The sequence below is a fragment of the Pezoporus flaviventris genome, unplaced genomic scaffold, assembly GCF_033815535.1.
Source record: "Pezoporus flaviventris isolate CSIRO_AGI_PZ_B2104156 unplaced genomic scaffold, CSIRO_AGI_Pfla_v1 ptg000015l, whole genome shotgun sequence".
NCBI lineage: Eukaryota > Metazoa > Chordata > Aves > Psittaciformes > Psittacidae > Pezoporus > Pezoporus flaviventris.
In genome coordinates this window covers 14512042-14532299 of record NW_026892563.1, presented here as the reverse complement: position 1 = coordinate 14532299, position 20258 = coordinate 14512042, and the positions used below count along the sequence as shown (strand labels likewise).

The following is a 20258-nucleotide window of genomic DNA, read 5'->3' as shown; positions in this document are numbered from 1 at the left end:
CTTTCCTTCATTTGACATCCTTATTTATTTAATATGCTGGATAGCCCAAAATGATAGTTATTCTTACAACCAAAGAAAATTAGAACAGCATTACATCAGCAACAAGAACAGAATGCCGAAACAATGAGACTAAAATAGAAGTACGTAAGATTTGGCCCAACTGACTTTCTCTAGTAATAATACATGCCTCTTATATGGTCTTCATAAATTTTGAAGTAGAAAATAACCCCAAGAAGCCTGAACATTTGCGAATATGCAACAAGAAAGCAAGAAAATATTCTGCAATCGTTCTATTCTTTTTAATCTTTCTGTGTGCTGTGTAGATGTTCTTACCAATATGCAAACAAGTATGCATCAAAAGGGTGCATCAAAAAGTATGCATCAAGGGCTGCATCAAAAGGAGCATGACCAGCAGGGCGAAGGAGGTGATCCTGCCCCTCTACTCTGCTCTCGTGAGACCTCACCTGGAGTATTGTGTGCAGTTCTGGTGTCCTCAGCAGAAAAAGGACATGGAACTGTTGGAACAAGTCCAGAGGAGGGCCAGGAGGATGATCAGGGGACTGGAGCACCTCCTGTATGAAGACAGGCTGAGAAAGTTGGGGCTGTTCAGCCTGGAGAAGAGAAGGCTGCATGGAGACCTCCTAGCAGCCTTCCAGTATCTGAAGGGGGGCTATAAGGATGCTGGGGAGGGACTCTTCATTAGAGACTGTAGTGACAGGACAAGGGGTAATGGGTTAAAACTTAAACAGGGGAAGTTTAGATTGGATACAAGGAAGAAATTCTTTACTGTAAGGGTGATGAGACACGGGAATGGATTGCCCAGGGAAGTTGTAAATGTTCCATCCCTTGCGGTGTTCAAGTCCAGGTTGGACAGAGCCTTGGGTGACATGGTTTTGTGTGAGGTGTTCCTGACCATGGCAGGGGGATTGGAACTAGGTGATCTTAAGGTCCTTTCCAACCTTAACTATTCTATGATTCTATGATTCTATGTAGGAGTGGTGCTACAAGGAAACAAAATGATGGTCTTAGGATGTTGAAACACAATAGCTTCTCTGCAAATAGGCAAATTCACTATTTCACTATGCAACAAAAAATATTTTGCAGTACAGTTACTTCTGTATTGCTATTTACAATTATCTTTTTGTCACTGAAAATAAATGTTTGCTATTCTGTACTTATACCAAAATAGACATACCTATGGTCAATAGAAGCTGGTAGCAAAAGTCTCTAGTACTCAGTCTGTACTGAGTTCTGTAATCTGGGGACAAACAGAGCAATTCCTATGACAGCTCCTCCATGGGAGCAATATGCTAGCAGGTTAGGTAGGGACCCTATCATTTCTGTAGCTGATATTCCTCTCTGCTTCTATCCCAGAGATGTGGAAATAAGGGGAAAAACAGTTGACCTGGATACAGAGATCTGAAGAACAGAAAGATTCATAGAAGGTGGATCACCTAAAGGGCACAAGCAAAAAGAAAAAGGACAAAATGTAGCGAAACCAGAAAAGAAACAGAAATGGATGGTGCAGAAAGGTCTTTCTCTGAATTTGAATGTATCTTATGTTTTCTTTCTGAAATAATCGATACACAGGATTTTCATAATGCCTAGCTATCTGTTGAAATCCTATAAAGAAGAATACCCTTTTGCTTTTACCTTTTCCCAAATAAGTAATTCAAGGAAAATGTCATTGTGCAGCTAGATGTCCTAAGCCCAAGTGATAACTCAAATGAGACCTAAAGTGATGTATATGATAAAGATACTATTTTTCTTTTCTGTATAGGAAAATGCACTTCAAAATTTATACTGACATTTTAGTTGGGTTAAAAAAAGCAAACAGGCAACCAGAAGTTGGACAGCACCAGAGATGAAATGGCTGGTGTGATCTTGTTCTTTTCCTTTTTCTCATGTCCTCAAGTTCTTCATCACCATTAAATGCCATTACACTTAGATTCTGCCTTCACTTTAAGCAATCTTCTTTTGATTGCATAGCAGAAATGGCACCAGCAGCTCTAGGCGAGATCGAAAACAGGTATGACTGATCTAGGAAGGATTAGCTGGAAAGCAATAGGGTATGTATTATTTCTTGGAAGGATGGTTACCAAAGTTGTAGGAAGGCCAGACATAATCAAAAAGTAAAAGCTGGGGACAATTTACAGCAAACTTGGGGCAATGTCTTATTGTGACCATATGAGTAGTTTTCTCTGACACCTCTAAAAAGTTGCAAGGAAACACCTGAGACCATTGGCTGTAGGGTGTGTCATTGCAAAGGCTTAGGGTGGCTGAGGCACATTCAGTGCAAAACAGAAGGTTTTCATTTTCTCTTAACAAGGATCTAACAAGCTCTGTGGAGTATAAAACTTACTACAGCTAGTAAGTTTTACAGATTACAGTTTAGCCAGTTTTGAGCAGCCTTTCATTAAGAAGGATCCTCTGTGATTTCAGGATTATCTCCTTGCCCTGCTACAAATAAGAAGATATCTTTAATAGTCAAAACACATTTAGATTTTTGTATACATGACAAAAGTTATGTCACCTTGCAACCCACTGGTGTTTTCCCAGTGACATTATAACAGGTAACTGAACTGCATGCTTGGTGGGATTTATGGAAAATCACTGGGCATTACATTTCATGGAGCAATAAAAGCTCTTCAGTACTCTGTAATATTCATGTACGTCCCTCTAGCACCTCCTATTTTCTGTAGCTGTTCATGGCATCGCACACTTGGAAGAAGTTGGTCCGTGCCTTCTAGGAATGTGTGTCTCATTTAAATATAAAAAAGAACATGTTTTATGCTTTGTTTCTTTCATGTTAATTGTACTGATTGATATGACAGTGGTCTTCATACTTTGTACTTTCTTTTATTACCTCCTATGAGCAGTGGAAGTTCTTTTGAAAAAGCTCTGAGAAAAGACCATGGTAACACTGAAAAGAACATAAAAAAATATTTTTGTTCTTTTATTTCAGTGCAACTACAGGTTCAGTCTAGATCAGTTATTGCTGATAGTAATGATTATTTGCTATATTCTATCTCTTCTCAAGGTGAAACATAAAATAGGTTGACTCATTTTTATGCAAAAATTCTGGGTATTAGATAAAGCAAATAACTTCATTACCATTAAGAATAATACCAGGTATTATCAGTAAGAGTAAATAACAAAATTTGGAAAGTAAGATTTTTTTTTTCCAGAAACATACTTAATTACCCTCTTATTTTATAGATGAACTTATGTATATGCATAATATATAAGGCTAGAACTCTTTTATTTGACAAATTCACTGCAAAGTCAGGTGATATCTGCCAAAGATCCGGAAAATCAGGAATTCAAATACATACTTATCTGAGATTTTATACAACATATTGCTATTGCAAAATGTTCTCTTGCTATTTATTATTTAAATTGGTTCCTTAAATCTTCTACATTCTTAGCATTTAATTTTATCTTATCATGAGGTGATCCCAAGAGATCTTTCAATTCTAATTTCAACTCTTCTAAATAACCAATGTGTACAATTAAGTCAATCTTTTAGAAGACCAATAGGCATCTATGTTTTCCAGTTGATTGTATAGGCAAGTGCTCTGAATGTCAAATACTTTACTCATTTGAATGAGGCAAAACACTTCCAGAAAAGAAGCTATGAAAACTTAACCAGAAAATTCCTTATCCCTCTCAAAAGATAGCTGAAAACTAACCAGATTACTGCCATGCTCCAAATGCCCTTTGTAATACTGAAGACCTTTTTGCCCACGAACGTCTACTCTATGTTTCTGCTGCAGGTACTGACACTCTGCTACTATGCAATGCGTGAAAATGTCAGGAATCAAATTGTATCTAACCCTGCAACAGTTTAGGGACAAGGTCAAAGATCAATCTCAAGCTTAGGTGGCCTATCAGGCTTCTGTGATTAAGGTGTAACAATCTTTGCAGTCAAACTAACATAAAGAGAAACCTTTTCAAACAAGGCTTAAAAAAAGCATGAAATAAATGGTAATGTTGTTAGCAGATATGTAAATGCTAGAAATACAAAAAGATAAAATTCCATCAAACCACAAAGAAAGTTAGGGGAAAAAAAAAAAGCATTTATAGTCTCATTCCTTCAATATCCTCCTAAGACCAAATGGCTTTATGGGTTTACTCTAGCAGGATTTAAAAAAAGACAGGAAGTTAAAAGTGATGGAAAAAAAATATTTGATGTATACAAAAAAAACAAAACAAAACCCACAAAAAACACAAAAACCCACAAGCAAACAAAAAAAAACTCAAAAAAAAGCAAAACCCAAAAAAGTCCCAACAAAAAAAAAAAACAAGAAAAAACCCACCCCCCCCCCAAAAAAAAAAACAACACACCAAAACCAAATAACAAAAAACAAAGAGCAAAGCAGAAACCACAAATATAAATGCTAATGGCTGATATTTAGAAGCAGAAGAGATATCTTTACTTCCTGAAGTTACAAGGTCTCTCCCTTTAATGCCTCATCATCCAGAAGGAACATTTGGCTTTGAAGAGCAGAACACAGACGTGAAAAGATATTCAAATACTTGACTTCTTGTTCCTTCAGCTTTTTCCGACTGGATGTCATAATGCTGACTGCAAAGAATGACCCTAAAAGACAATTTTTTGATTTATATATAAATCATTACAAGTCAAAGAGTGATGGCTCTTAGAAACAAGTTCTCAAATGCAGGCAGCTACACTGGGTATATGAAATGTTTCTGTGTCCTGATTTGACAGGAATATTCTAGACACCTGTTTGAAAATATGGTCCTGACTAAAAGCTAGATGAAAGCTGGCTCTGTGATCTGGAAGCAGAGAATATATTCATTATCACACCCCTGAGAAGCTCCAGTGCAGGACTGCTGCTCTGAAAGTTAATGGCCCAAAGCCTAGTCAACTCAATGGGAGACTTTTCAGTAACTCCATTAAATTATTGGGTTGGGCTCAAAAAGCTTAATTTAAAGGTCTTTCATGACAGAATTTCACTGTAGTAACAGTATTATCCCAAATTCTGCTGTTCCCAAAAGCAACATCCCAATATTCATTTAAGCCTCTGAGTTGATGTTAACTGCCACAAATTTCAACTTCAGAATATAGGAATTGTCCCAGCTGGCAAATGCTGATTATTATATTATTCTTATTCGCAAAGTTCTATATATAGAAAGGCAAAACAATTATTTTCACACTGATTATTGAGTCACAGTAATCACATTTCATATGGGAAGTAATTTATACCTAATTCAGTATGTGAACAATTATGTACAACTTGCCGTTATTAGTTAACACGTGCATCAGTTAGCATGTGCCTCTGGTGTGTCACACAGTTAATACAGGCATATGTATATGTAAAATGAAAAAAATAAAATCTAACAAAAAGTAGCCCCCTTCTGACAGTAAGAAAGATTCTGAATTCCCAGCTCAACAGAAATTACCATATTTCAGCATCTGTTAATGCTGTATATGGGTTAAAAGCTGATGCATCGATGTTCTTTACTGAACAGGTATTAATGGAAAAAAAAGCTCCAGATTCTGAAATACATCACTTTGAGATTCAAATCAAAATGAAATATTTCAGTAGCCCCATTTTTTTTCTTTTTTTTTTTTTAAATTAGACTGAACTCTTGTTTTCTGTCAGTTCAAGAAAAGGAATAGGTCTTATGGAAGCTGGATCATTCTCAATTGCAAATCAATTCCTTGAAGATTTGCACTTCCCAGAGGTAATGTAACTACTATTCCAGCAGGGTCCACATGTTGCCCTGTGGAAACTGAAAACTGAGAACTGAATGGCATTATTATTTCTTGTGCAGAGCTTTTTAATCTAGCTGTATGTGCTGTAATCCAAACACCTGTTTTAAAAAAAAAATGAAAATCTCTGCTGTCTTCTGAGAAATATGGTCAAGCAAGCCTGGCCCATGGAGATGCATTCAAGCTGTAACTCCAATAAGGCAGTGCAGAGCTAAGGAATGGTGTTTTGCTTAACTGCTGTGAAACAAAGTATTTCTAGGAAAATATTATAATTTAACTGAAAATTATTTCAGAGGAACCAGTCTCAAAAGTTGAATCTGCACACAGAAAATTGGGTGGGGAGAATCCTGAGGTTTGCTGACATTCCGTATCTGTGATTTAGTCCAACAGTTAAGGCCTTAATCATACCTCTAGGCTGTGGCAGAGCATTCTGTATAGCTGAGAAATGAAAAAAATGAGAGAAAGCTCATCTCTATATTTCCTCTCCTTGGGCCAGTTTGCCAGTGTAAGTTAGATCATTCTCTGATGACAGATGGCTATAACCCCTGGAGGGCCAAGAACCCTAACAAAAGTTCACAAAGTGCACATGAAGTTTTGCATTACTTTTGGTTTGGACTGCTAAACACTAGAGAGACGCAGAAGGCAAAAGAGTTTGAAAGTAGCTTGATAGAGTTACAAGTTGCAGAATTGACATCTCCAGTGGAGATGGAAAGCATTTCCCCTGCCTCCCAAAATCCTGCCATAACATAAGCTCTAGAAATCTAGAAGAATTACAGGAAACAATGAAAGAGAAAGGTGGCCAAAGGAAAAAGCAATTATTTCTACAGTCTACTGACTGCCACCCTGCAACCAAGTCTGCAACTGAATCTGATATATGTCTAAGTCAGGTATATTTCCAGGAGCAGCTTTTCCTGCATTCTGCATCCCATTCAGAGGAATTATAGCAGTTTACAATATAAATGATTAAAAGTAGGAAAATTTAATGGCTTGTAGCAGAAGTAGATTGCCAAGATTTGGGACACACCTAAGATGAAACAAAACCAGACATCTGAGAGTAGGATTCATGTTAAATACCTAGTCAGTTCATTATTTCTGAAGGCTATAGTAATGTTATTGCTACTATTTCTAGAAATTTATATCCAATGGCAGTACTGCATATATATTATAACGTAACACTGTCACAGTTACACCCGGCAATGCTGCCTGACCAAAATTAACATCTACACAGAAATACCCTTTAAAAAAAACCCAAACCGTCGCAGTGATGGATGCAAAAATACCATCACAGATAGGCAAGTAGGAATACCTACAGCAATCATTTCGATCAACTTATTTCTCATGAGTTTCCTGCAACTGTATATCAGCTAAACTATGCGAGCCAATAACTAGATGATGCTGAGAAGAAAATACATCACTTCATAATTTTAAAAGATCTGTATATCAAAATCAGTAGCTCAACAGAATATGTAGTGTAAACCTAATAATAGGAAATCTACTGATGTTAAAAACTCAGTGCAACACTGATATAATTCTCATTTGCTTTTTACTCATGTAAGTGCAGCATGTTCTCATCCATGTATAGAAGTATGTTGAAAATAAAAGTCTGATTTCTTAATAAATTAGAAGAATAAGGAACTCCTTTAGGAAAAAAAAAAAAATCAACAGAAAAAAAGACCTTGCAGTCACTCTTAGATGTCAAATACCATTAAATACAACTTTGCCTGTTGCTAGAGAAGATAAAAGCTGTATTTAAAAGCCTTGCCAAAAATGTCCTTTTCACTACTAATTAACATCAATGGTCAAAGCCGCTAAAGAAGCAAAAGAAGAACAGAGAGAGGGAGAACAAGAGAAATAAGTACCATCACTGACACTAACAGGATTTTTTTAAGCTATGTCTCATGATACATTAAAGGATATTTTCCTTTTCATAAAATGTCCTAGGCTTACAAGTACTATGAGCAGATGTCCTTCTCAATCTTCCCCAAAATCAAGTCTAATAGAACACAAAAACAAAAGCCACAGCAGATATTCTCCCTCTTCCTAGATTTTTTCCCAGACAATAAATTAGCAGTTCTATAGCATAAATGAAGTAGAAATATCCTTGTCATGTTTCAGAGCACTTTTGGTTCCTACACTTCAGGACTGTTCAGCCCATGCCCCAAGATCACTGAGAAAAGATTACATTTAAAGAGCCTTGCAAAGAGAATGAGGCCTCAGGACTGTGTGGGCTTTGTCTTCACGCTTACTCCAGCCTCACGAGTTTTCTATATTCACAGAACGGGGAATCTTACTGTGGCAGCAATCCCATTCATTGGGAATTGCAATGGATGAATTTTTGTTTGCTTACTTTTTCCAGCGTTGATTGTGCCAAACAGACCCTTATTAATAAGGGAAATCATTAGTAGAGGTCAAGAAATGCAGGTGTTTTCTTATGTTTCAGAGTGCAAAGCAGATTATCAGGTCTGTTCTACCATGTTGCCAAAAATAACTTGATCTCATATTTTGGAAGTGCTGGTGGCCAGCCTGTGCACTTGTCTGTCTTTTCCGTGCTGCCTCCAATGTGCATCGCACTGCTTAAAAAATAAATGAACCAAACCGAAAAAGAAAAAAAAACAAAAAAACCCAAACAACCAAAAAACAACCAAATGAAAGGAAACCACCCCAAAAAAAACACCACAAACAAAACCACCCCAAAACCTTTTCACTCCCATCATCGCCTGCATGTCATTTTCATTCTTTTCTACAGTTTAATTTCCTTCAAAAATACAGTGCCTTCTAACTTCCCATTTATACAGATTTAAGTCTGGAGCAACTGTGGAAGTGGTGCAGTTCTATGGATGTAATAAAACATGAGAATTCCTACAATTCATAATTACTGCTAACTCAAAATGTGGGTCAGAGCCTAAAAACTGATTAGCCCCTTGAGCTTTTCATGTCTCTTCTTGTCATGAGTGGCATGACAGGGGAAGAAGAAGAAACAAGCCTTCCCCCTCACACTCAGCATACAGGCAGCCTAGGGCACTGAAACTCACTATGCATGGGCTAGAAAAAGCACTGGCATGCTAGCTACACCAGCTTTCCAAATCTAACCTGTCATTATGTTTCAGTCCTTTTTATCAGGGGATCCTCTTTCACATTCCGTCCAGATTGACTTCATGCCCTGGATTCTCTGAATTGGCACTAAGTGCTTGAACCAAACTTCCAAAAGATGAAAACCTTGTTTTTCTTCAGCATACTACTAGTATTTTTGATATATTACTGGAGCAATCAACAAAAGTACAAGACGTAGCAGATCTGAGATACAGACATTGTCAGTATGGACAGGATCTCTATGTGATCATTTTAGACAGTTCCCCTGGTACTGAACAGAAAGAAATGGTTTTATTCACCAGCTGAAGGAGCTGGAGCAAAATCTTGGAGCAGATTCTCCTGTAAGGCACATGAAAAACAACAAGGTGGTTGTTGACAGCCAGCATGCCTTCACTAAGGGGAAATCCTGCCTGATCAATTTCGTGGCCTTCTATGATGGGGCTACAGAACTAATGGACAAGCGTAGAGCAGTTGGTGTCATCTACCTGGACTTGTGCAAAGCGTTCGACACTGTCCCTCACCCCATCCTTGTCTCTAAATTGGAGAGACATCAATTTGATGGATGGACCACTCGGTGGATAAAGAACTGGCTGGGTGGCCGCACACACCAAGAGTTGGGGTCAATGGCTCAATGTCCGCTGGAGACCAGTAATGAGTGGCATCCCTCAGGGATTGGTGTTGGGACCGGTCTTGTTCAACATCTTTGTCGCTGACATGCACAGTGGGATTGAGTGCGCCCTCAGCAAGTTTGCTGATGACACCAAGCTGTGTGGTTTGGTTGATACACTGGAGGGAAGGAATGCCATCCAGAGGGACCTTGACACGCTTGTGAGGTGGGCTGATGCCAACCTCATGAAGTTTAACCATGACAAGTGCAAGGTCCTACACCTGGGTCAGAGCAATCCCAGGCATAGCTACAGGTTGGGTGGAGAAGAGATTCAGAGCAGCCCTGCAGAGAAGGACTTGGGGGTGTTGGGTGATGAGAAAATGAACATGAGCTGGCTTCAGTGTGCGCTCACAGCCCAGAAAGCCAACCATATCCTGGGCTGCATCAAAAGGAACGTGACCAGCAGGTCGAAGGAGGTGATCCTGCCCCTCTCCTCTGCTCTCGTGAGACCTCACCTGGAGTATTGTGTGCAGTTCTGGTGTCCTCAACATAAAAAGGACATGGAACTGTTGGAACAAATCCAGAGGAGGGCCACGAGGATGATCAGGGGACTGGAGCACCTCCTGTATGAAGACAGGCTGAGAAAGTTGGGGCTGTTCAGCCTGGAGAAGAGAAGGCTGCGTGGAGACCTCCTAGCAGCCTTCCAGTATCTGAAAGGGGGCCTATAAGGATGCAGGGGAGGAACTTTTCATGAGGGACTGTAGTGATAGGACAAGGGGTAATGGGTTAAAACTTAAACAGGGGAAGTTTAGGTTGGATATAAGGAAGAAATTCTTTCCTGTTAGGGTGGTGAGGCACTGGAATGGGCTGCCCACGGAAGTTGTGAATGCTCCATCCCTGGCGATGCTCAAGGCCTGGTTGTATAGAGCCTTGTGTGACACAGTTTACTGTGAGGTGTCCCTACCCATGGCAGTGAGGGTTGGAACCAGATGATCTTAAGATCCTTTCAACCCTAACTATTCTATGATTCTATTCCATATCAGTCTTCTATGAGAATCAGTGAGTTAATTGTCAATGTGCTAGCATCATTGTTGAACTACTGAGTCATGCTGTGTTTGGTATTTCAACTGTATGGATGGTCACTTGAATAAAAAAGGGATTTTCCTTGTATTCTGAAACAGAGTGTTCCAAAGGACCAAGGGACTGTTTTAGGAAATTACCTTCACTGTATGCAGTACAATAAAGCCAGCCTCTTTCCATGTACCAAAAGCTAGAAGTGACCAACTTTAACATTTCCACAGCAGACAAGTACAGCGAGGCACAGTCTGTTAGGATGCATCCAAAATAACTTGGAGTCTACATTGAGTCAACTAGCAAAAACCACTGTTTGGACAGCTCAAGTCTATATTAAAATCTGTACACTAGCTGACAGATAGGATGCATTTTACAATAATGGCAACAATCCTGAATAAATAATTCCATGGCTTCACAGGCTAATTTCTAATATAACCACCAAGATATCTTTTGTGAGGAGAAGATTTAAGAGACCCTTGCATTTTACCACATCTGTACATTCATTCAAACAAAACCAAAATAACCTGATTTTTTTTCAGTTCTGAACTACAGATAGGACGCTAATCTAGGATATTGAAATTTATATTAAAACATGTTTGTGAAAAGTTTTGTGTGCACTTACATGCACGTACTATACATACTCATTAAATCTTCTACTCAATACCAGATATGGAAATCAAAATGCTGAGGAAGAAAATTAGGGTTTTTTTTGTTATGACAGAAAAAGTGATCTTTACCTCAAAACAAAAGATTACTACTTGAACAAAAGTTTATGGTATTCTTTATGTCATTTAAGTAATTGAGCTGTGCAACTGGTATGTCAGGAGATTATATTATTGCTTGATGTTCATTTTCTCTTAATATCATTCCAGTGGGCACCCCCTCCTTGTCCCAGGAGGTGTAGCTACAAGGAATTCAAACTGCTGTTAAGCAAAGTGAATGCCCCATCCACATCTCCATGGAAATCAAGCTGGCTCATCCCTTGCTATGGGAACCGTAGCCTCAAAGCGCTGAAGGCTAGTTTGAATAAGCAAGTTCAACCCACATGGGATGAGGAGATGAAGGTCAGCAAAGATATCCAGTTCTTTCTTTGTAAATGTGTTTTGCTTCACATCTACAGTTATGACTAGTAAGGGCTTGATGCAACACAAGAGGAAGAGATAGGAAAGGAACACAAGATTTTTCTTTCCAGCATGTTTCATGCAGTCCCCGAAATGCTTTTTGACAGCTCCTCATGTGTTGAAGAGGAATTCTTCAATGTGCAATCAGCAAGGGGGTCTCTGTAGATGCAGGTTGGCATATGGTATCTCAAATTTCTCAGTGACAAGTGGCATGTTAGCAGAGCAACAGAGTAGCAGAGAAAAAGACGTTTTGCTAATCACTCCCTGTTGCCCACACCCTCAGGCAGAATCATATTGCTTTATGCAGATGAGCTCATAACAGTTTCTTCAATTTAGCTTTTATATAAAAATGTGCCAGCTCCTAACACTATGTCAACAGGCACCCGAGGGCCTTCCACTTTACATTGCAAGTGTATTACTATTTAAAGATGAGCTTTTAGCTTAACATCATTGCTTGCCTTCAGAGTTTAATTACCGCCCTCCCCATGAGGCCCAATGAGCCATCCACTCCTCCCACGGGAGTTCTGCCTGGCAGTGATCTTTAACTAAATAAGTGAATGCCAAATAAGCACTTCTTAAAGATGCAGTGTCTTGTTTTTTGCCCGGCTTTGGAGCCTCAAGAATCCAGGCTTTGATTTGCATCTTGTGGCAGCAAGCCATGTTGAATTTAGAGATCTCAGTTATAAATTTTATCTCTGATATAAAGCAGAAAGGGGATATAAAAATTTAAAAACTTTTTTCCTTTGCTGTTTCTTGTGCTCAATTAACCTACATCATTACCTGTAGGCAGACATATAGCACTATAACAAGAGCTGCTTCTACCCAGTTACACCATCCGTCTTACACAGCTACAGCACTCTGTACAGCCTGCATTTGCTGCAATACTCCTCCAAATTATCTTTCCATATTTTTTTCCGTCACCTCTGTCTATAATAGAATAGTAGTTTTATAAAACAATTAATTCCCTTTAATTAAATGTCCAAGACTTAGAACAGGTCAACAAATGCTTTTAATTCTGTACCAAGTCAAGCTACTGGGCAAGACACAGAGGATAACAGACTTCTTAACAGTGTGCATAGAAACAGGAATTTAAACATACCTTTCTTTTAAAGGAGGAAATAACAAAAAAATGGCACAACCAGATATGATTTCGGAGAGATGGCAGTATTTCAAAGCAGCTACAAACAGGAAAGTTTATCCTAGTTCTTAGAATCCTCTAGCTAAATAAACAGTGGCACCAAGAACACAAAACAAAAGCCAGTGAGAGAGGAGTGAACAATAATTTACGATACAGCAGATATCTCCAAATGCCAGTCACACAGGAAACCAAGAAACAGGGAGGAAATACAGCACTACAAAATAACAGAGAGCTGTTGCAAACTGTGAAAACATGATGTATACACTTCTTGCACCATCTACACTTCAAATCAGCATACACAGCTGTTACTGAGCTGGAAAGGAACAGACCAGGTGATCTGTTTCACCTTACTTCTTTGCTAACAGAAAAATAACCCACTTTTGGCACATACTACCAGAGTAATAATCATGGCACTTCATTATTTCAAAAGGCTTAGGCATTGGCTGTGGTTTATATGGTACTGTTCAGCACATGTTGCAAATGATATTGGGAATGCGTCTCTGGGATTTGTGCCTGGCTTCAGAAACAAAATTCAGGCTCTACTGCCACAGTGGTTTTGAAGAAGCTTAGATCTGAACTTAAAATGAAACTGTTCAGCATATAATTATATAAACATTATGAAGTTTCTTGTAACTGTTACAAGACAGCACATTCTTTCACTGTGTTACAGAATATAAAATCTCTAATCATAATATTCTGGGCTAAATAAAAGTACTTCTATTTAAAATAGAGAACAGAAAACACTTTCTCTTTCAAGCGATGGAGTTCACCACAGATTCACCATCTTCAGAAGAAAGAAGAAAGCTAGTTTATCGCAGGCTCCCTATGAATTATGGATGTGTGGTTATTATGGTAGCAGGCCTCCGGCAACATTTTGCTACAATGTTAATTTTCTTCATTTTTATTTTCTGTTATTTGTATTTATAGGGAAAGTTATCATGCATCAAACACCCGGAATGCCCTTAAAATAGTTACTGGCTTTCTGAAGGTGTGAACTGTAGCTGAATGAAACCAGTTCTTACTCATCCTTAAGCTTTTATTTTTATATTGTGTTTCTCACCAGAGTACTTCAGAGTTTTACAAACATGACCATTTCTTCAGTTTAAAACTAAAATGAAAATTAAGCACACATTTCTTTACCTATCAACTCCCTCACGTGTTGCAGGGCTTGTTTAGTTACTGTGAGAAAGCAAAGCCAGGGAAGTGATTTGTTGTTTTTTTTTCTTTTTCCTTAGACAAAATCATGCAGGATAATTTCAGTGGAAGGACATGGGTACCTCTTTCTGCATGCAGTTTTAATTCTGATTCACCATTTGGAAATTACAGAAATGCACAGGAATTACATCCAAACACAGACTCTGCCCATTCCTTTCAGAAGATTTTTCACTGACTTGACCAGATTTGGAGAATGGCATCACAATGGGTACTCTGTTGTCAGTACACATCTGTGAACACGACCGCTAATACTGGGAAAGATATTCAGGCACCAGATCCATGACACAGATCAGCCATTGCTTCTCTCCTCTATGGCAGGTAGCTTTTGAATACCAAATAAAAGTAATAATGAAAATAAAAGGTTCATCCTAAGCTAGGTGTCATTTAGGGCTTCTATTTGATAGTATTTCCAAAGGGACTGATTTGTGCAGGTGTTACTCTGTTGGCCTGTCCATGGCTAAATAATGTGGCACCTTTTCTTTAAGCCTGTACTGTCACCACTGTAAGGGAGAAGTGTGAGAGTGAAAGGCTGGAAAAAATGCTAGACTCATGGCAAAGGTAATATTTGAAACTTGTCAGGAGTTCCCATCCTGTTTTGAAACAGTTAAAAGTATTACACAGACTAAGACTTATACATTTGCTCATGTTTGTGTTTTCAGAAGAGAAAGACAGATCTTCCTAAAAAGATGTTGGCAAGTGAATAATTCTGGGAGTCTTCAGCTATTTTTTCCACATTAAATAATTACATGTAAGAGTTTCCCACATTACTCAATTTCTTCACAGTGGTATTCCAACTGTAAAATCAAACCTCCCCTGTTTCGGAAGACCCTTCCTGCATGGTTAAACAAAGTACCGAGTTATGCCACAAGTAGTACAAATTGAAGAGCTGGATGCTATTATACAGCCTTCTTACAGATTTACTACTTCACTAAATATGATAATGGTATTATTTTATATACATACTGTAATCACTGAAATATGTCAGCTATCTGCAAACGAGCATTAAAGATTAGATAAAACCAGATTTCTTATGTTTCAGACATGGATTATTGTTAAAATCCAACCCGGAAATTGAAGCAATCCTAAGCACCTTTATTTTTTTTTTATTTTTTTTATTTTTTTTTTTTTATCAGCATTATAGCTCCAAACCATCTGTACTTAATTGTAAGACAACAAATTGTCTAAAAACCAGAGAGGATTAAGAGGACAAAGCTTCTTATGGACAGTTTGTATTAGAGAAATTTAAAGACTGCTAAGATCACTGCACTTCTTCTGTACTTGTCTTATTTAGAGACCTTATGTTTATCTTCTTCAAAAATGGAAATACATACAGCATGTTGATCATTGCCACAGCTTCAGTAAGAGGTTTACAAGGGTCTTAAACTTTGATGAGAAATCCACTCCTAGCTTAAGAGCTTGCTGACATTTACTACTAAGGTTCATGCCAGGCAAGAAGACCTACTGCTGAGCTCCAGTGCTCCACTGACTCCCAGAACTGGAGAAACTGGGCCAGTAGAGTAGGATGGACGCTTCATGTACAGAAAATAAAATAGTTTTATTTACACAGAATGATGAACAGAAATTTATTTACAATGGGATGGATGAGGAGAAATGGAGACATTGGTCACTAAATGGGTCGCCCAAGCACAGATTATCTGGTGTGAATGGCATCATGTCAATCGCCTGCTGATGAATACCTCAATAAACTGAGCAGCTCCAAAAATCTTTCAAGTCTCATGCCTATTCTTCCATGCCTGCATTCTTTTTCATCTATTCTCTTTTCTAGGCATGATTTATTTCAATAACTGGATAGAAAGTAATATTATGAAATTAAATAACAATCCATAAGATGAATAACAACTACTAGTCAAAGTCAGTAGTTTGCCTACCTGCCAGCTACACTATGCTTCATTAAAACATCACTTGGTATATCTTCCAAAGAAATCTATACCTGCAGAACAGAAAAACCTGTCTATCTGCCAAAAACAATTTCCTTTTGGGTCTCTTTTTTCACATCTTTAAAGTCTTTTTTAAATTATTTTCTTTTCTTATATCTCTATTTTTATACCTTTACAAGCCATACCCTTTCATTTACCAGATCTAGCTATCCCAACTGACCACAGTACTTATCACCCTTGCTGCTGCTGCTTATGTTCTCCTCATCCATTCTCTAATATTCTATGTAATCATTTTCAAAAAAAGGAAATGCTGTAAAACTGATAAACAGAGCAGGAAATGTGCTGCAACAGTCAAGACCTTTACAGAATCTTCCAAAGTTATTTCAAAGAGAACTTTTTTTTTTTTTGAGGGAGAGAATAAAATCCTTAGGCAAACCACACCATAACCTCTGAATAAGCTTTAAATGGCATGCCCCCTGGGATCTCTTAGGAAGTAAATGAAATTAATTTGCTTTAAAAATAACTGGTAAAATATTTAAAGATGAGCAAGATGTTACAACTATATAATCTACTACTTAAAATAAACATACACATTTTTTATATAGTAGTAAATAGTTCTGGGCCTGGCATACAGACTACTTTAAGCAGTTTTCCAATCTTACAAGAACTGCATATTATTGTCTGAGTCCAGATTGCAAGTTTGTCTTCAAAACGTTTTCTTTAAGTGTTAATTTTTTACTTTAAAAAAAAAAAAGTTCAAATATCATCTAGGACAGATAACGAGCAACACAATCTCTAAATTTTCTCAGTTAAGAGTTATATTTAAGATTGCTTTATTTGGGTTTTATTCAAATGCTAGATAACAACTTTTTTTTTTTCAATCATTTTAACAAAAAAAATTTTTTCCACTACTCAAAGACTTTCATTACCAGCTGCTGCTAACATCTCTATTTTCAGTTTAGTTACATACCTTTCAATAAATTAGCAATGGTTCTAAAAATAGAGAACAATTTTTAATATATTTTTGTTTAAGCAAAGGTAGCTTTTTTTTTTTTTTCTTCTAATTTGAACAGATGACAAAAGAAAGAGTTCAAGTGATCCAGTTTCAGGTATAGGAGTTTACTATACACTATCTGTGTACTAAGATGAAGATTATTTCAGAATTAATGCTGAGATTCAGTGCTCTGCTTCAGCCCACTGCCTTACTGGCTTGCCCAACTCAAAAGTCCAATTCAGATTTCAGACTGCATTTTAAAGGCTAAAGACTCAATGTGCAAACCCACAAAGCAGCACATCCTCCAGGGCAAATGTCTGCAGACTCATAACCTCTTTGCTTCAGAGTTGTTTAATTTTAATTTTTAAGCTTTTTTATAGCTATACACATGTAAAACTGTTCTGTTAAGTATTTTTAGGCAATTTTGTATGGATATTCTAAAAAGGTGCATTATGTCCATACCTTCTGGGCAAGACAGAGTTTCCTGAGCAGGCAGTTCAGAATAATTTTTAAAATGACCACAATCCTGAATTTGCTTTGCTTGGGGTGTATTTGAGCTGCACTGACACAGTTCAGGGTTTTGCATGCCTCTTATTTCCTTTCCAAAGCAGGACCTGCAGTCCTTGATACATCTAATAGGATAAACCATGCTGGCTCATGTCAATGTCTTATCCTCCTGCCTTATAAAAGATGACACTCTGAGAGGAAAGATGGTCCACAAAGACAATCATAATACTGTGAAAGAGTTAACCTATTCTGTCAAACTTTATAATAAGTAAGTATTGTTATACTCTTATAATCTTTATAATTACTAAGTATACCAGCTGGATCCTATTCTCTTTTCTGCTATAAAAAGATGCACAGGCATTCAAAGTCATAAAATGACCGATCTTGTGATCCCAATAAGATGAAAACACTATTTATGCATAGAAAAGGTTACAGAACAGAAGTAGTAAAATTTTATAAAGCTATGAAGTGTGAGACAAATAACCCAGTATTTGTTATGAGGGTTAAAATATTACATAACAATGAAGGTTTTGCAGATACAGCTGAATATAATAACATGAATATTTACTTAATAATTAACTTGCCTATATTGTATGCTTTCTAACCCTCCCTCCTAGGATCTGGAATTCAATGCAATGGAGCCACGAAGTTGATCTTTATAAAAATTAAACAATGAGAGGTCTCTTTTTATGGCTAAAAGATATTTTTATCTTTTAGCCATAAAATAATACCCACAACCCCATTCCTCAACACCACTAGCCCCCCCCCAAAAAAAAAAAAAAAAAAAGAAAAAGCATAAACTGCAAATCTTTTCAACAGCTGTAAAGAACAACAGTTCCAACTACCTGGTTATAGTACCATCCAATGTAAACATCACCCTCAGCAGCTGTGATTACTCCTAATCTGAGTTTACAATCCCTAAATACTAGCTCAGATTTTTTCACTAGTTCCTGACACCAACTGCTCTCAGACGAGGAAAAAAAAAAAAAAGGAAAAAAAAAAAAAGTGTCACATTTATAAAAGTCATCATTATCTCCTGACTGGCTTAGAACAACACAATCAACCTAGGCATAAAGGTATCAGCCTGAAGGAAGCTGGAGCCTGGACATAATGCACCTGCCCCCTGCTCTCTAAATTGGCTCCCTACTGCCTATCATGTCAAGTATAAGAGTTCAGTCAACTTCAAGCTGCTTAATGATCAGCAGCTGAAATCTCTAAAAGACTGCCAAAAGCTTGAGGACTGACTTTGCCTTCCTTAGCATCTTGGCACTAAGGAGAATCAGAGATATCCACACCAGTAGTCTTTGTCTATGAAAGTTTTAACAGCAATTTCTCAAGACACTCAAATGCTGCAGTTCATTTCGTCTTTCCATTTAGTATGTGTTTTCTTGAGCCTTCCTGCCTTTTTGGGGGAAATTATTTATCCTTTGATTAGTTTCTCCTTGATTTAGGAACTGGTATCATTACCCATCCACTCTCATTTTCCCAAAGGTGTTTCTCCTACTTAAAACTCTTCCTTTCCTCAGTAGCTCATTCTGGTTGGTCTTACCTGTTCTCTTGCTTTTCTTTTTTTTTTTTTTTTCCAAATTATTATTCATTTTTTCCTGTTGCTTTTGAACTCATTTACTACCACCCCTTCCCCTGCTCCCCATATTCCTGCATTTTTTTCCAAGGCACTGAATTCCTTCCCTCATATATATATATATATATATATATATATATATATACTCAAACTTCTGCTCCTAATGACTCTCTCTGTCTCCCTGGCCCTGTCACACTTATCAATCAAATTATATCATATTTCCTAAATAAGATACAGAGCACTGACCAGGGGACCAGTGTCTATTCTCCTCAAGAGCTGCTTGTTACTGAGGTGGGAAACAGAGGGTTAGTCATTCTTCCCCATTTGTTTCCATCCATCTGCTGGGTAATTCATGTAACCAAAGGGACTGATAATTTTCCTACCCAGGAGGGAAGATGAGATAGTCTACATAACTGGCCTAAGCAATACTGAAGAGTGCTAGAGCGCAGACCAAGTGAAGGGAAGCTCTGTTTGCTTACTCTGACAGTTGTCTTAGGGAAATAAAAAAAAAGACTGCAGGAGCTGAATATCCTAAGGAAGGGACCATCCCAACTGACCAAAACTGTGGGGAAACCATTGCCCCATAAATGCCAGTCAAGACCAAATTACAGACTTGGAGACCACCAGTGAAGTGGTTCAGAATAAATCTTCTAACTGCATTCTTGTATGTAGTTACATCATAGAACCACCTCAAAATCATGCAAATCTATAATGAGATTCACCTCATCCAACTTTGGCAGCCTGAGCTGATCAGGTGAGCACCCTCTAATAAAAAGAGAGAGTAGGACATTTCCAAAAGAGGATGTATCCTGTTCTAAGGAAGATGCCTTACATCAGGGAGGTAAAATTACTCATCTATTTCTATAGCTCATTGGAGAGAAGAGACCAAGATTGCCAGTTTTGGTCAGATCACTGGAGAAGGGGGACCCTTTCCACAACAGACAGTGTGCCACTTCCTGCTTTGAGACCCTACCCCAGTATAGCAAGCAGTCCAATCTTCCAATGTTCCCAAATAAAGCAGAAGATGGCTACCTAAGATGGAAAAATATATTGCAGAAAGCATTAACAGAACTTTATATGTTGCTTGGCTGTAATAAAACCAGGCAATGACAATGAGGACTTTCTAAGCTCAATTTAAACTGTGCAAGATCCTATAAGACAATGAACTTCTAAGGAAAGTCAGCCCTATCTGGCCACATTTTAACTGCATCCTTAAAAAACATTATGTTCTGAGTCAGAGCAATACAGTTTTATGGAATCTGAGTTGACACATTACTTAGAAAACTGATTTA

At 37.8% G+C, this 20258-nt stretch overlaps 1 protein-coding gene and 1 long non-coding RNA gene across 3 annotated transcripts in view; one reads left to right on the top strand and one right to left on the bottom strand.

Annotated features, from left to right (window-relative positions):
- LOC133269372 (uncharacterized) overlaps positions 1 to 11522 on the top strand; it is a 101635-nt gene extending 90113 nt beyond the window's left edge. The window contains exons 3-4 of the long non-coding RNA XR_009743428.1: positions 5631 to 5712; positions 11384 to 11522. This is a non-coding gene — a long non-coding RNA (uncharacterized LOC133269372). The remainder of the gene's footprint in view (positions 1 to 5630; positions 5713 to 11383) is intronic.
- The window catches only part of DSCAM (DS cell adhesion molecule), a 455521-nt gene that overhangs the window by 262536 nt on the left and 172727 nt on the right, over positions 1 to 20258 (bottom strand). The window lies entirely within an intron of this gene.